The sequence below is a fragment of the Silene latifolia genome, chromosome 1, assembly GCF_048544455.1.
Source record: "Silene latifolia isolate original U9 population chromosome 1, ASM4854445v1, whole genome shotgun sequence".
NCBI classification, from domain to species: Eukaryota; Viridiplantae; Streptophyta; class Magnoliopsida; order Caryophyllales; family Caryophyllaceae; genus Silene; species Silene latifolia.
Window position 1 is genome coordinate 113,376,610 of NC_133526.1, and position 18,107 is coordinate 113,394,716.

The window sequence follows — 18,107 nt, forward strand, 5'->3', positions numbered from 1 at the left end:
ATGATAAAGATCCTCAATAGACCTTTGCACTTGTTGTCCTTCATGATGGTCTTGATCGATAGCGTTGCCAATATAGGGATTGAAAATTCCTTCAAACTCATCATCCCAAAGACCGCAAACTTCGTCTACTTGATCATTAAAAATCTCTTGAGTTGATAGAGACAACTCTCCTCCTTTCTTGATTTGGCAAATGAGGCCATCCTCTTCACTTGTCATGGGTGAGCTTTTCAAGCTCTCTTTGTTGCTATTCTCTTGCTCTTTTGATGGAGCATCATCAACTTTCTTTTTCCATTGGAATTCCGTCTTCTTCCCATCATCCTTCCGGCTATAGTGATCAACCATAAAACATGGTTCATACAAACGGGGAGCTCTCATGGTCTTATCAAGATTGAAAGTTATGCTCTCATCTCCCACTTCTAGAGTAAGCTCTCCATGTTTCACATCTATCACCGCACCCGCGGTGTGCAAGAAAGGTCTACCTAGAATGATTGGAATATTGGAGTCTTCTTCCATGTCAACAATGACAAAGTCCACCGGGATGAAAAATTTCCCAACTCTCACGGGAACATCTTCCCATATCCCTAACGGTGTCTTCGTCGATCTATCGGCCATTTGGAGTGTGATGTTGGTACATTTAAGCTCTCCCATCCCTAACCTTTTACTCACCGAATACGGCATAACACTCACACTAGCCCCTAGATCACATAAGGCCTTCTTAATCGTGGTGTCGCCAATGGTACACGGTATTGAGAAGCTTCCAGGATCTTTGAGTTTCGGAGGTGAACTCCCTTGAAGGATTGCACTACTCACCTTAGTGAAGGCGATAGTTTCAAGCTTTCGGATCGACTTCTTTTTCGTAAGGATGTCCTTCATGTACTTCGCATAGGCCAGCACGTGATTGATTAATTCCGTGAAAGGAATCGAGACTTCCAAATTCTTCACAATTTCCATAAAATTTCCAAGTTGGTCATCAAATTTGGGCTTAGCTTGATGACTTGGAAAAGGAAGTCTAATCACAATGGGTTCCTTCTCCTTGGCCTTGTCTTCACTTTTCTTTGATAATTCTTCCTTTGTTGGTTCTCCATCTTTGGAGTTTTGCATAATCTCTTCTTTGTCACTAGCTTCCACAACTTCATCCTCAACTTTCTTCTTCGGTCCTTCATATCTCGTACCACTCCTCATGTGGATGGCACTAACCGTTTCATGTCTTGGGGGATTACTTTGAGGTGGTAATTGCCCCTTTTGTCTTTGAGAACTTGAAGATGCTAGTTGAGTCAATTGGGTTTCCAACATTTTGGTGTGGGCTAGGATGTTGTTGATGGTGGTGTCCTTTGCTTGACTATCCTTTTGCATTTGAGTGAAAAACTCTTGTTGATTCTTTTGCATTTGGAGGACCGCTTTTTGAACATCAAAACCTTGGTCATTTTGTTTATTGTATGGTGTTTGATTTTGGTAACCTTGGTTTTGGTTGTAAAAGGGTCTTTGATTTTGGTTTCTCATGGGAGGTGGGGTGTATGTTGGTTAAGGGTTTTGAACATTTTGGCTTTTGTATGAGAGATTTGGGTGGAATTTGGTGTTTTCATTGTAATAGTTGGAATAAGGGGTACCACTCTTATATGCTTGAAAAGCATTCACTTGTTCATTTGTTCCCCTACATTCACTTTGGTCATGTCCCAAAGTTCCACAATTCTCACATATCCCACTTGGGATTGATGAAGATGCCGTCATGGCATTAACATGATGCTTTGGTGATTTTGAGGCTTCTTCAAGGTTAGCCATTGCCTTCTCAAATTTCAAGTTTATGGTATCAATATGAGAACTAAGTTGAGCACCCAATTGAGTAATAGAGTCCACTTCATGCTTTCCTCCTCTAGTAGCCTTGCGAGGTCTACTATATTGTGAATTATGGACCGCCATTTCCTCAATCTTGTTCCAAGTTTGATTATCGTCAACTTCGGTGAACATACTATTTGATCCCATGTTGAGAATGTTTCTTGAGTCTTCATAAAGACCATTCAAAAATTGTTGAACCAAAAACCACTCGCTAAGTCCATGATGAGGACATGAGCGACAAATTATCTTGAATCGCTCCCAAGCTTCATACAAAGATTCTTCATCTCTTTGCTTAAAACCCGTAATTTGAGCTCTTAGCATGTTAGTCTTTTCCGGTGGGTAGAATGTTTTGTAGAAAGCTAGAGTCAATTTCTTCCAAAAGTCAATTCCAAGAGTAGCCTTATCAAGGCCTTTCAACCATTGTTTTGCGGTGCCAATTAGAGAAAAAGGGAATAAGACCCATCGAATTTGGTCTTGAGTTACACCGGTTTGTGAAATCGCATCACAATAGTCACAAAAAGTCTCCATGTGAGAATGAGGGTCTTCACTAGGCATCCCTCCAAATTGGCTTCTTTCGACTAATTGGATAAATGCGGATTTGGCAATGAAGTTTTCGGTTAGGTGTTGTGGTGTGGGAGTACCATTGGGTAGGTTCTCCTCGGTTGGTACGGAATGTGATGAAAATTTAGGCATTGTGGGTTGATTTTGTGTTGGATTTGGTGTTGGGTTCTCCTCACCTTCTCTTGCAAAAGGGTTGATGAACTCAATAGTATTTGGTTGAATATCTACAACCTCACCAATACCTCTCAAAGTTCCTCTAGCAAGTCTTCTATTGGTTGTCAAAGTCCCTTCAATTTCGTGATCAAAGGGTAACAAGTTACCTTGTGACCTTCTAGACATGCAAAATATCAAACAAATTGAAAATAATTAGAACAAACCTTGAGGAGTTTTACTTCCCCAAGGCAAAGAAAGACACAACTAATAACAATCTAAGAAAATCTAAATCAAGTTAACACCGTCCCCGGCAACGGCGCCATTTTCGGTCGCACAAACTTGGTGGTTTAGTTTTCGGTTACTTGTCGTTAGGAGCACCTAGACCAAAACAATATTTATAGCTTCACAAACAACTCTACTATTAGTAAAGAGGCAAGTAAAGGTCGGATCCCAAGGGACGGGTATTGAAGTAAGATTTTCAATTGCAAGTAGCGGTGTCTAGGGGTTTCACAATTTGGGGTTTGAAGTAGAAGATCACTAAACTAAATAGCAATGAAAGTAAACAAGCAAGATGATTAAGATAAGATGTAAACAATTGATTAAAGGCACTAGGGTGTCATGGGGTCATAGGGGATTCATGGTAATTGATCATACAAACATATTCTCAAATTATAAGCAAGCAATTATTGTTGTGATGGATCGAGTTGGTTTATATCTTACAATCCTAGGAAGGTTTGGGTCCCGGAGCCGAATCGATTAGATTGTACAACACCTACAAGTCGACTTAATCCTCCCTACTCAACTACATGCATGGTCTAATGAGACTTGAGTTGGTTTATGTCTTACAAGTCTCATTGAAAAGGTAAGTGATGGGTAAAAAATGCAAGGATTCATAGGCTAGCATTTCATCAAACATAACATGTGCATGAGTTGAGATCACAACAAGCAAGCAAATAAACTATGAAAACATATTAATTTAAGCATGAATCATCCCCCATGTTGGTTTCCCCTAATTACCCATTAACCCTAGTTGAGGAAACTACTCACTCATTATCAAGTTTAGCATGTTAACAAGGTTGTCAATCGCATTAACAAAGCAAGACATGATGAATAAATGAAGATAATTAACAATAATTAAAAAAGGATTAAGATAATTATACCTACTAATGATTCCAATAATAAAGCAAACAATAATAGAAGTATTTGATGATTGATTGGAAGGTTGTCAATCTCCCAATAATAACCCAAATAATCTTCAATTACCCAAAATAAAAGATGAACAAAAGAGAGATTAAGGAAATTAGATTTTGTATTAAGACTTGATTAAAAGTTGATTACAAGATTAAGAAGAGATTAGAATGATATAAACTACACTAGAGATTAATAAGAAGAACATGATTATCTAAATAGACTAATGGGGTATTTATATTGAGGATTAGGTACATAAATTAGGGTTTACTAAGGACTTAAATGACGATTAAGTCCTTGAGGAATCGCTCCTCTCAAATGGGATGTCGGTCTCCTTTTTGCCGGTCTTTCCGAAATATCCGCATCCTTCATAGAACAAGAAGAAAACAAAAAGTTGTTGTAACACAATCCGAGCGTCCAAGGCAGCGGGACGAGCGGATTCCTTGGCTGCTGGACGAGCGGATTGCTTGGCCGGACGCTCGGATTCTAGCTTCCTTGGACGAGGGTCCCGAGGGTCAAGCCGCTCAGATTCTTCGTCAGTTTCCTTCTTTTCTTCTTTTCTTCCTCCTTCTTCCAACAATCCTCGGGGATCTTGTCGGAGATGCAAGGATCTTTCCTCATCATTGCCCATCTACTATAATATGTACAAAGGCCTTCTAGTCTTGTCTTCTCTTTGATGCTTGGTCATTGAATTCAATCAATTTAGCTCTATTTTGCCATGAAAATGCAAGGTTTGCACTCCTTTCCTACCAAGGGAACAAAACCTCAAAGAATATGCAAAACAATGGACTAAAGACAATAAATGACCTAAATATGCACTAAAAAGCATGGGAACAAGGCTAATTCGGGGACTAAATATCCTCAAATAATGGTCACATCAGGGTAGAGATAGGACAAATCTTAGTGGGCAAGATAATTGACTTGGCTTCCATGATGATCCATTCAAATTTATTATCAAGATTGTCATTTTTGACCCAATGAAACTTGTTGATCAAATTACTCATGTCAACAAGGTTGCTTCCCTTAACTGGTTTGTAGGTATTATTCTTGTTGAACTCCGGATTAAAGTGTTTAGCTAACCTTGTTACCAAGCCCCCATTTACAATAAAGGCCGCTCCCTCTTTCCTATTATCAATCTCTAGCCACCGCTCAATCAATAATTGAAGAATGTTGTACTTTCGGGTGGACTTTCCATTAACATTCAAGATGGACTCGTGGTAGATAAAGTCAAGTTCGGTGAAGTGGTTGGCTCCTTTCCTAGCGATTAAAGTATTAGCTACAAACTTATGCCAAGTTCTTATGCCCGGATGTTGAACATACGAAGCATGGCTCTCTCGGAAGGAATCAAATTTTCGACCGGTTATAGCCTTCCATAGGGGTGCGGCATCGTACTTCAAAGGCTTCTTTTCAAAATGATCATATCTCGTAAGACCAAACACTTTACCAAATTCACCCTTAAGCATTCTTCTACTCTCGTTCTCAAATCGGAACTCAACATAATTCCGAGTCTCTACTTTGTACTCCCTCAAGGAGCTTATGAACTCGTGCATATTGTTTGGGCTAAAAATAGCATAATAAAGAAAGCCCACTTGGTAAAATAAAGATTATAAAGAAGTGGTGAGGAGGAAGGGAGCCCGCGGTCAGGAGAAGGGGGAACGGGCTTAAGAAGGATCAAGAGCCCATCATAGAAGGTGCTCGCATTAAGGAAAGGAGTGTCAGGGAGAAGTTAGGGAAAAGTTAGGGAGAATTTAGGGAGATTGGGGAGAATTGGTAAAAAAGTTCGGGTTTGGAAAGAAGTCTTTATGGAAATAATATTCCCTTTCCATATTCGAAGTAGGACATGTCTAGGGTTCTTACCCTATAAATAGCCAAGGAAGCAAATCGAAGACAACTCATTCAACACATCCATATTCATACAGCAATAATCAAGATCATATCTCAGAAAATAATATACGCTCACTCTGGATCTTGCAGGCCAGACACCTAACGCCAGCAAGATTAGCATGAACGTAGTCATTGTAATCATCCTCCTATTCATATAGTGCAATACTTGGCAGGGTACCGTCCCTCCCGCGGTTGTTCCCACATTGGGTTTTCCCCGTCACCAAAATCTTACGTGTCAATTTACATTACGCACTTTATTTTCCGTTTACTTATTGACATACAAATCATCATACAATCGACCAACGAATATAGACTACATTGACCCTAATTAATCGACTTAGGTAAAAAAGACCTAAACAATTTGGCGCCCATCGTGGGGCATTGTGGTCGTCAATCGTTGATATTCTAGATATACAATGGAAAAGCAAGCATCTGAAGCCATGTCGGGAGCGGCGACCATCGCCACCACCATCGTCTACCCAAAGTCCAACATCGACAGTGGCCACGCAGGCTCCCGGGCACACCCCAAGAATCATACCGACAACAAAAGCCTCTCTAACTCCCAGGACCCCTGTTGTCTCAGCCCAGACCAGATCAGACAAAGGAACATCAAGCTCAGGCGTCACTCCACCGCCCAGTCCCACGCAGATTCTGCTCGCCGGCGTGAAAAATCTTCAGAAAGCTATGGAAAACATGAGAGAAAATCAAAGGAGAGCAGATGCTGAGGTAAGAAGGAGAGACAGAGAGCTCACGGGCACAAATTGATCTCCTGACGCGGCAATCCAAAGACTCCGAAAGAAACAAGACAGTGAAGGAAGATTTCCTTTGGTAGATCCGACACAAGGAGTGGCGAGCGCGAAAGCGGCATACCAAATGAAATAATTACAAGATTGGATTTGGCTACGACACCATCGGATGGAAGGATAACCCCACGAGGGTTAGGATACCTCACACCAGATAGTCGCGGCCCGGCCAGCTGCGTAGGGATACAAACAGTGGCCTCCCCGTCGGCCAGCTTGCAAAGAATCGATCGGACACCAGTAGCAGGATCCGAGTCAAACCAAGTGAACCGGCGGCGGGGGACAATCGTTACCGCAACCCCCGGCTGCCGGAGCATATCGAACCTTCAAGAAACCGGATCGAAGGAAATATGCGAGACAAATGACAGGGCGGACCCAGTTCGACCAATATAACTAATCGCCAGATTGAACTAAAGGAGATGCTAAGCAGGGTTCCAGGGCTACCACCCCCACTCGAGAAAGTAGCTCTAGACAGTTATGCCGACTCACCATTCGTAGACACCATATCCATCACAGCCATGCCAAAGGGATTCACAAACCCGAATATGCCTCTCTTCGACGGCACAGCAGACCCCTTTGATCATATCAGCCAATACAAGCAGAAAATGATGACGGTAACAGCTATAGGGCAAGTCAATGAGGCTTGCATGTGCAAAGGGTTCGGGTCCATCCTAACAGGACCGGCACTTTGATGGTTTGTAAGCCTGCCCAACAGGTCGATATCTACATTTGCTGAATTGGTAAACGCATTTACTCAACAGTTCGCAAGCAGCAGAAAGCCACAGAAGCACGCGGGAGACATGTACAGAATCGCTCAGGGGGCAGGAGAGAGCATTGGAGAATACAATACCAGATTTAATAATGAGAAGGTAGCAGTACGAGAGTGTGATATCTCAACAGCAGTAGAAGACTTCAGAAGAGGCCTCCACCACGACTCTGACTTATACAAGCAGCTGACTATGCATCCTTGCCATAGTTTCAAAGTAGTGCAGGAGAAGGCAGCTGCCGCGATCAGACTGGAGGAAGATATCCTAGCCAGAGCCAGTTTACAGAGCGCACCAAGTATTTCTAGTACTTCAGCCGTGGAGAAATCAGGAAGAAAGCAAACCACCAAAAAGAAGGACGAGAGATACAGACCATATGGGAGGGGAGTCAACAGAATCAAGGAAAACCAGCTACTCCCCACCTTAGCAGAATATGGATTCACTACAGGTATCGGAGGAATCTTGAAGGAACTTAGAGAGATGGGAGATGGAGTCAGGTGGCCTAACCCACCAGTAGGAGAGAAAGTTTGGAGAAAGGATAGCAAGAAGAAGTGCGAATTTCACCGTGATATTGGGCACAATACTGAGGACTGTTATACATTGAGGAGAGAGATCACGCGCCTGTACGAACAAGGAAAGCTGAGCCACCTGTTACCACGTGGGGGCAAGCGGCAGGATAAGGTAGGCTCATGGCCGTGACCCACCCACATGCACTAAAATTATAAACGTGATAACAGGCGGCTCAAACTTAAGCGGCCTGACATACTCAGCAGCTAAGAGGCATGCCACCGAGACCAAAGGAGACAGACCAGCCAATTCTTGCAGAATATCTCACAGTGATCTGCCAGCAGTCAGCTTTGATGAAGGGGATACATACGATGAAAGAGAACACCATAATGCACTTATTATCACCTTGTCAATGGCCAATTGCACAAGAAGAAAGGTCTTGGTAGATACAGAAGCTCGGTCAACTTAATCATCTTTGAAAACCATAGAGAACATGGGATTCAAGAAGAAGGATTCACAGAAGAAGACTATTCCGCTAGTAGGCTTCAAATGGAAACAACCACTCGCTAGGTGAGATAGTCATCCCAACCTATGTGGGAGGAGTCAACAAGCAAGTCGTACACTGGTTATAGATGGCCCCTCTACTTACAACGTCATCCTAGGAAGACCATGGTTGCACCGGATGAAAGCGATCCCTTCAACATATCACCAGTGCATAAAGTTCCCCACCCCATGGGGAGTAGAAACGATAAGAGGAGATCGGGAGGAAGCTAGAGGTCGCTACATGAAGGCACTCAAGTGCACCCCAGCCCTCCCGCATAGCAATTACGAAGCGACCTATCCGGACGAATACATCGAGCCCCCGGCGGAAGAGCCGGATCGATTAACCTGGATAAGTTGCACCCGAGAGAGAAGCGTGCTCATTGGAGCGGGATATACAGAAGCTTACGACAGCAACTAGTCAAATTTTTACAAGATAACATGGATTGCTTTGCATGGTCACACGATGATATGGTAGGCATAGATCCATCCATCATAACACACAAGCTTAGCGTGGACCCAAAGTGTAAACCCATCCAGCAGAGAAGGAGAAAGTTTGCAGCAGAGAGAAATAAGGTAATCAACCAGGGAGTAGACAGACCTACGGCAAGAAAAGAAGATAAGAGAAGTGAAATACCTAGAATGGTTGTCTAATGTAGTGGTGGTGCCTAAAAAGAATGGGAAGTGGAGAGTATGTGTGGACTTCACTGATCTCAACAAAGCATGTCCCAAAGATCCATTCCCGCTGCCTCATATTGATGCAATGGTAGATGCAACAGCTGGACACGAGATACTAACATTTCTGGACGCATGGAGTGGATACAATCAGATCAAGATGGATCCTGCAGATCAAGAGAAGACAGCATTTATGTCCGAGAGAGGAATATATTGCTACAACGTCATGCCATTCGGCCTAAAAGAACGCAGCTCCACATATCAAAGGTCAAGTTAACCGCATGTTCAAAGAGCAAATAGGAAGAACCATGGAGGTGTACATTGATGACATGGTGGTGAAGTCGAAAAAAGCCAAAGATCATATGCGGCATCTAGCGAAACATTCAAGACCCTCGGGAATACAAGATGAAACTAAACCCATCTAAATGCACCTTCGGGGTATCTTCTTGCAAGTTCTTGGGCTATATTGTGACTCAAAGAGGAATAGAAGCCAAAGATCGAGCGGATCAAAGTCTGTCTTACACTGGAATCACCAGAGAAACCTAAGGATATTCAAAGACTAGCTGGAAAGGTAGCAGCCCTGAACAGGTTCATTTCGAGATATTCAGACAAATGCTGGCTATTTTACGACGTGCTAAGGAAAAGCCAGAAGTTTGAGTGGACCGTTGAACACGAGCAAGCCTTCAGAGACCTGAAGCATTATCTCAGTAGCCCACCACTGCTGTCAAAACCAAAGCCAGGTGAACCAATATTTCTATACCTAGCTGTCACAGAGGTAGCAGTGTGCGCTGTCCTGGTCAGAGAGCAAGAAAATGAGCAAAAGCCAGTGTACTACATAAGCAAGTCTATGTTGCCGGCAGAGACCAGGTACACATCTCTTGAAAAATTAGTACTAGCATTAGTAGTAGCATCTCGCAAACTGCGTCCCTATTTTGAGTCACGCATCATACATGTTGTGACAAACTACCCGCTAAAAGCTATCATGAGGAAGCCTGAACTGTCAGGAAGAATGTCTAAATGGTCTGTACACCTCAGTGGATACGACATCCAATACGACCCTAGAACAAAGAATCAAATCACGAGCACTTTGGCCGACTTCATGTCGACTTCATCCGCCTTCCCGAGAATCCGCGAGATCATCGAGATCCTCACTTTAAAAGAAAGCAAGGATGAAGTCCGCGGATGCATATCGACGAAGCCTCCAACCAAAGGGGGGCAGGTGTAGGATTAATTCTGCGTTCACCACAGGGAGATCTGATAGCACAGGCTGTAAGATGTGAATTCAAGGCAACCAACAATGAAACAGAATACGAGGCCTTGATATTGGGAATGAAGCTAGCTCTGGACTCAGGGGTCAGACACCTGCTCATATCCAGCGACTCTCTTTTAATAGTCAACCACGTGAATGATGAGTTCATAGCCAGAGATTCGAAGATGATAGCATACCTAAAAGTAGCAAAAGAATTAAAACAAAAATTCGAATCTTGCAAGCTTAAACAGGTCCCCAGAGATCCGAACGTGGAAGCAGACGCCCTAGTAACCCTGGGGGCAACTTTCAAGCCAACAGAGCTATCCAGCATTCCAATAGCACATATGCTGGAACCTTCTATCAAGAATGTAGAAGAAGTAGACAGAGGTGAACTGGATGATCCACAAATCGAAAAGTAAATCCAAGCAGTTACAAAGGAAGGTGAGAGCTCTCGGTCAAACAGGCAGACGCTTGACCAGGTAGCCGATCCAGCAGACGACTGGCGCACACCTTACCTAGACTGGCTGCGCCACAACAAACTACCAGATGATAAGAAGGAAGTGAGAGCTTTTAGAATAAAGGCTTCCAGGTTCATACTCATTGATGATACACTATACAGAAAATCGATAGCAGGTCCCTACCTACGGTGCCTGGACAAGGAAGAAGCACGGATCGTGTTGCATGCTCTCCACATGGCGAATGTGGAAACCATGCGGGGGCAGAGTCCTGCAAATAAAGCACTCGAGACAGGGATATTTTTGGCCTTCAATGAAAGCGAGATGCGGCGAGTATGCACGAAAATGTGATGCACCGGCGCTCGCGCCTATGATCCACCACCAACGGCCAGCGAGCCTCTCATGCACCTATTATCTCTCCTTTGCCATTCATGGCATGGGGCATGGACATAGTAGGCCCCCTACCACGGGCCACAGAAACGAACCGGATGCTAGCAATGACAGATTACTTCTCCAAGTGGATAGAGCGCGAAGCATTCACGGAAGTAAAGGACAAACAAGTCATCTCATTCATAAAACGAAACATCATCTGCAGATTTGGTATCCCATCAGAAATTATATGTGACAATGGCTCACAATTCATCTCAAACGATCTTCAAGGATCTTTTGTGCCAGGTGGAACATCACCTTAAAAAGTCGACACCAGACTCCAAAGTCCAATGGACAAGTCGAATCCAAAGAATAAAATCATTATGGACAATCTGAGAAGGAGGTTACATGAGTTAGGAGGAAAGTGGGCAGATGAATTGCCACTAGTATTGTGGTCATACAGAACGACACCAAAGATAGCAACAGGTCAAACACCCTTCAACCTGATGTTTGGCGCGAAAGCATTCATTCCATCAGAAGTTCTAGTTCCCATTCACAGGTATGAAAATATGACGAGGGAACTGAACAATGCAGAGATGACCAGAAGCCTGGACACAATTGACGAGCTGCGAGCAAGCGCAAAAATCCGTCTGGCTGCATACAAATAGTCAGTGGCCAGGAGTTACAACAAGAACGTAAAAATCAGGCTCGTGGAGGTAGGAGACCTGGTTCTCCGAGAGGTGTTTCAAAACACCAAGAATCGAAAAGCAGGCAAATTCGCCTACAAATGGGAAGGACCATACCAGGTAGAAGGAGTTGTTGGCCATGGTGCATACAGACTGATGACTATGGACGGTCAAATCATACAACGCCCATGGAACATACTTCACCTGAAGAGATATTACTTTTAATAATAAGTAGACTCTAGTTTTCAGAATAATGTACTATGAGAAGCCAAATCATTTTTAAAGAGAAAATAAAAATTCGGTAGTAGGCATACTGCCAGTTTCACTCTTATTTCTGGTGTCTTTGGTTGTTTTTAAAACTTTAAACTACTATTGGATGGTGTGGTCCTGCGCGCGTCCGGGACCACAATTGCTCTGGTACCCCATGAGATGGCGACAGGTACTTCACATCATTCTAATAGATTTTCTTATTTTCAGGCTTCTCTAAGTACATCACTTTGAATCCTGGTATCTATGGTACTTTGAAAGGATGTCTAGCAGGACTGTCAACTGCCAACGCGGGGTGACAAGGCACATGGCACTCAAACATGCCTAACCTATTTTCTCCACAAGGAGCACCCTCACCAAAGTGGATCGTGGAACATACGAAAGGGAGCCTGGCCGACGGCGAATACGCTTATCCAAATACCCCGATACCACCCCCTGGACGTAGCTCGCACTAATCGCACTTAATCAGGGCCCCAGCATGCATGCAAAAATGAACATGGAACGTAGGGATATCTGCACTACCAGAATCCTGCAGCGTCTCCATCTAGTCCTAGAATGACGATAAACTTGCCTCAATGACGCCCATGTTGGCATAAAACGAGATGAACACACCTTGCGTCATGAACAAGGTTAAGTAGTCCACAAATCTATGAGATACGCCTAAATCGGCCAATGGTGACACGGCGGCTAGCTTGGTCTCGGATCGGTCTTTTCAGCTAACCAGTGGTCTAAATCACCCCCTGGTTGACACGGCCACTCTCCTCCTTACATTGCGGATACGCCTAAATCGCCATCACGCCGACACGGCGGCGGTAGCGAGTCATAACGTTATCCTTTTCGGGATGACAGACTCGCCTAAATCAGTCAAACAGGCTGACACGGCATAAAGTTCCTAAAAATAGGGAAGATAAACAACAAACACACGATATGTAAGCTAAAACCTTGCCAAACTATGACAAGGGGCATTTCAAAATATGGCCAAAATACGGCCCCAAGTTTAACCGCCACCCTGGCGGAGCAAACACAAGAACAAGTTTAAAACTTACAAAGTCTGCCACCTCTGGGCCAGACTGCCAAAAAGTTTATCATAACATAAAAACTTAATTATCGGTCACATTAATGACCTCCACCTCTGGCATCTCCTCTACCTGCTGACCCCTCATTTCGTGTGTCGCCACTGAGCATCCCCAGCCGCCATAACTCCCCGAGCTCCGTCGGCGATCCTGGGACATTCCAAAGATCACCCCCGGCCCGCCTGCTCGGCCAACGCAGAGAATTCACCTCACCAACCTCGGGCATCAAGACACTCGGATCGGGTTGAGCGGGGTAGAGCATCTCCACCGCTTCTCCTCTTCCTCTATGGTCTGCTGGGTGGGAGCCTCCTCAAGGGCAAAGACACGCATCCCACGATCTTTCCCGCCGGGTGGCATATGCGATGACGTTGGTGGCCGGGAGATCACTCACGATCTTCTCCTCGATCGCTTCGAGAGTCGGAAAAAGTCTTTGCACACCGCCTGGGTTCGAGCCAGCTGATCATCCCCGTCCTTCAACTTCTTCTTGGTGATAGCAAGCTCAGTCTTCAGCTCTACCACACGCTCCTTCAGCTCAACCCGCTGCTGCGCCAGATCTGCAACAGTCTCCTTCAGCTCCTGGTTCTTGGCGCTAGTAGCACGGCTGGTGGTCTGCACTATGTTGATCATCTTCCTGTTGTAGAGTGCGGTCAAGAGTCTCTGGGCATAAGTAATCGAAGTCGCAAGAGAATTGGGAGGAAGAATTTAAGCAAGAAGCAGATGGACAGACAGGTAGAAGACGAAGAATATTTACCATGAAGGCATTGTGCACATCGTTCTCAGCCATCTCCTCTGGGGTGAACTCCGAAAATATTTCCTCAACAGGAGGAAAGAGCAGCTGATCAATCTCCAGCCAGTACGGCACCTTGTCCACATTCCCAAAGCCTTTTGGGAAATGAGCAATGATGCCCCCACTAGACGAAGCACGAGGACTGGCAGGAGGAGTAGGCGGATGGCGCGATAACGGATTAACCTCCAGGGGCACGCGAGCAGCAGAACTGGAAACTGTAGGAGGACTCTGAAAAGAGGCAACAGGAGCACTCCACTTGGAGGCAGAGGCCACATCAGGGCTGGCATAAGGTCTCTTTCTTTTAGCACTTTGGAGGATGAGTTCCAGTTGATCGACTTTTGAACCTGCAAGCATACGCAGTCTCAGACAACATAATGCATAAAGCATCAGTAGCAACAACATGCAAACAGAAGTGGTTACAGAAACCTTACCAGAGGACATACTGTGGGCTGATTGAGGAGGATTGGAGGAAGAAGCGGGTGAAAAACCAGGAAGCAGGTCTGGAAACTTTCTCTCAGACTCGAAATACGAATGTACTTGCTGCGCAGCGGGATCTTGGCGCCGATACGGGTAAGGTCGCAGGGGCCTGCACGAAGACGATGAAGTAAGCTAGTAAGCAGCGAGATGAAACAAATCAGGTAACAGGAAAGCTACTTACTCGAAGTCAGAACCCATTTCTCGAAAATATAGTCGGTAGGAGGCTGGATGGAGTCCTTCCTCACATAGAAGAAGTCCTCGAACCATTTCTCATCGCGAGATTTTGACACATGTTTGAAGGGAGCCTCTCCATGGCCCCGGAAGGAGAATTGACCCCTGCCCAGGGACTTGATGTTGTACATATGGGCCAGATCGCCCAAAGTGATAGCTTTGCCAGTACTCTGACCAGCGGCCAGAGAGTAGATAAGAACTCTCCAAATGGCGGCAGAGATTTGTGCCATGGCGAAATTGTTGGTGAAGATAAAATCTTGAACGAGTTTCGGGAAAGGGAAACGGAGGCCATATCTAAACGGATATAAGTAGAAGAAAACCCACCCTGGACGGAGGGCGTCAGCTTTCTGTCCCGGTTCAGGGATGGCAATATCCACCCCATCACCAAGACCAAGCAGGTTCTTGATCGTCGGAATGTCGGCCGGAGTTAGGACAGAGTCACAATCATGTGGGTGTTTGAAAAGTCCCCGAGAAGGGAAAGTAGGGTCAAGGTTACGGTCGGAGGGTGTAGGGGTTGACGAAGACTGCCGAGTTTTGCCCATGGTGGAAAGAGAAAATGAAGATTAAATAGGGAAGGGAAGATGGATTACCTGATGATGAAGATGGAGAACAGTGAAGCCGGCGAGAAGTGAAAAGGAAGGAAGATTGAGGGTTTAAGAGAGGAGAGCTTTTGAAATGATTTGAAATGATTAAATGAAAGTGGAAGAGAGACGTTGGGGTTATAAAGAGGAGAGAGGGAGTTGGGTGCGGAGAAAGAGGAATAGGGCGGCTAGAAGTGATGGGTTGCATGGGAAGAAGTAAAAGACGGCGTAGGGTTTTTAACATTTGGTTACGTAAATTCCTTGCTCGATACTTGAAAGCGTACTTCACAAGAAATTTGGGGCAAACTGTTTGGGCTAAAAATAGCATAATAAAGAAAACCCACTTGGTAAAATAAAGATTATAAAGAAAAGGTGAGGAGGAAGGGAGCCCGCGGTTAGGAGAAGGGGGAACGGGCTTAAGAAGGATCAAGAGCCCATCATAGAAGGTGCTCGCATTAAGGAAAGGAGTGTCAGGGAGAAGTCAGGGAGAAGTTAGGGAGAATTTAGGGAGATTGGGGAGAATTGGTAAAAGAGTTCGGGTTTGGAAAGAAGTCTTTATGGAAATAATATTCCCTTTCCATATTCGAAGTAGGACATGTCTAGGTTTTTACCCTATAAATAGCCAAGGAAGCAAATCGAAGACAACTCATTCAACACATCCATATTCATACAACAATAATCAAGATCATATCTCAGAAAATAATATACGCTCACTCTGGATCCTGCAGGCCAGACACCTAACGCCAGCAAGATTAGCATGAACGTAGTCATTGTAATCATCCTCGTATTCATATAGTGCAATACTTGGCAGGGTACCGTCCCTCCCGCAGTTGTTCCCACATTGGGTTTTCCGCGTCACCAAAATCTTACGTGTCAATTTACATTACGCACTTTATTTTCCGTTTACTTATTGACATACAAATCATCATACAATCGACCAACAAATATAGACTACATTGACCCTAATTAATCGACTTAGGTAAAAAAGACCTAAACACATATCAAACAGGGTTTTCAACCCCATGGACTCAAAAAATGCTCTAGATTGCTCAAGTATACCCAATTTTTGCAAAGTATCTTGACAAATAAACTTGGTAGCTAAAACTTTCTTTTTGGCAAGAGATAGAAATGCATTCCAATGTTTGTTGGATAAGAAAGTTACCTCCGGAAAGTTTGGCAATTGTTCTACAACCGGAGTAGAAGGGGTAGCTTGCTCAATGGGATGGACGATTTCTTGGACTTGCTCCCTTAGTTGAGCTACTACCAAAGCTTTAGATGCTAGAAGAGCTTGTTTCCTGTTTGACAAATTTGGAGTTTTGGGTACCTTAGTTCCGCCTTTAGTCCTTGCCATTGTATGCTCCTTACCAATTTGATATCAACAAACCCAGATGATTCTTGAATACTCCTTGATTCTTCAAACTTCAATCAATTCCTCAATCAATTAGGGATTTTTGAATTTTGACCCAAACCCTAGAAAATTGATTCAATTTGTAAGGAAATTGATGGTTAAATGGTCTTTTGTTGACGAAGGAGTGATTTAATTGTGTTTTAAGCAAGTTTTGATTTGATTGTGATGAATTTTGGTGGGAAATTGATGTTTTTGGATGAGGGGATTGAAGGTTGAAGTGAGGGAAAATGGTTGTGTTTGTGTTTTGAAAGATGGAAATGAATTAGGAAGAAGGAAGAGTCCCGTGTTTTAGTTATGTATCAGGCCTGGGACGCTCGGATTAGGGTCAGGACGCGCGGATTTCATTGCAGGAATTTCTGAGAAAACTGGGTAGGACTGGGACACGCGTCTTGACTTCGGCTCGAGCGTATTTTTGCTGAAATGCTCGTCTCATCTCTAGGACGTGCAGATTTTTCTCTAGTTACATTTCATAAGTTTGAAGCTTCCAAGGACCCGCGGCTCGATCGTAAGACGGGCGTCTTAAAGTTAGAGGACGAGCATCCTGAGCTTGGCTTGTGAAGATTTTCTTACAGGACTTTCTCTGTGACACCTCCATACTCCAAGTGCCTTACCAGGACCACTTAAGGTATGAAAACGTCACCATCTCGGTTACCCGAGGCAATAATAATCACAAGACAATAAAGAAACATACTTTAAAAGTAAATACGGTTTAAGTGATTACATGTCCAAACCAAAACTGTTAAACTGAAATACAAAATACTCAAAAATGTCTACTAGCCAAAACTGTCACAACTATAAGACATCGTTTGACACAGCGGAAGACTCTTCTAACAACCACGTGATGACTTATCCCAGCTATCCCATATGCGTCATATCATACCTGCTCAATAACTGCTCACCACCCACGAATGGATCACCACAGTTTTTTAAAACATTTAAACGGGGTCAGTACTAATTACAAAACACAAAGCCACAACGAAACAAGTACACAAACAGCTCAACAACACAACAATCCTCCAAACTCCATAATCAATCTCCACACAACTGACTACACACTAAAGTGTGTAGCCCTGCCAGAGTACCCATCGTAACAGATACTCCACACGCCAGTGGGGGACCGCAGTCGTTCCCACCTAAGCCCCGCTCATCTCCATCGAGCGATAAACCCATGTTCATTAATGTGCACATCCCTTCTGTGGCGGGTTCCACAGAAGGCAAATTAAGGGCGTGAAGCCACTCCCGCAAGTGACTCCTCTCAGCCAGGGACGCACCCCGAAGATCACAGACAGATAAACAACAATCACAACACAAAATCAACAACCGTTTGAATCAATCAACAATACGAAATCACAACCGTCTGAATCAATCAACAATCACTAACTACAACACAATCACCACACATTATTTAATTAATACCGAGTAGGGAAACCCTACCTGGAACAACAATCACCAAGATCGTCACAATCAGCAAATCAACATCGTCCTTCACTGAAATTACTTCTTATCAAACATACAATCATACAATCACAATCTAATATCAACAATACTCCCCAAAACCCCCAAATCACCCAATTAGGGTTTAACCAACTTTAACAAAACAGTATAAAAATTATATGTAA

General features: G+C 44.0%; 1 non-coding gene across 1 annotated transcript; it reads left to right on the top strand.

The window, feature by feature from the left end:
- The first annotated feature begins 2,047 nt into the window (after positions 1–2,047).
- LOC141618506 (small nucleolar RNA R71) lies at positions 2,048–2,154 on the top strand. Its single transcript, XR_012531414.1, has one exon. It is a non-coding gene; the product is annotated as a small nucleolar RNA R71 (small nucleolar RNA).
- Positions 2,155–18,107: the final 15,953 nt, after the last annotated feature.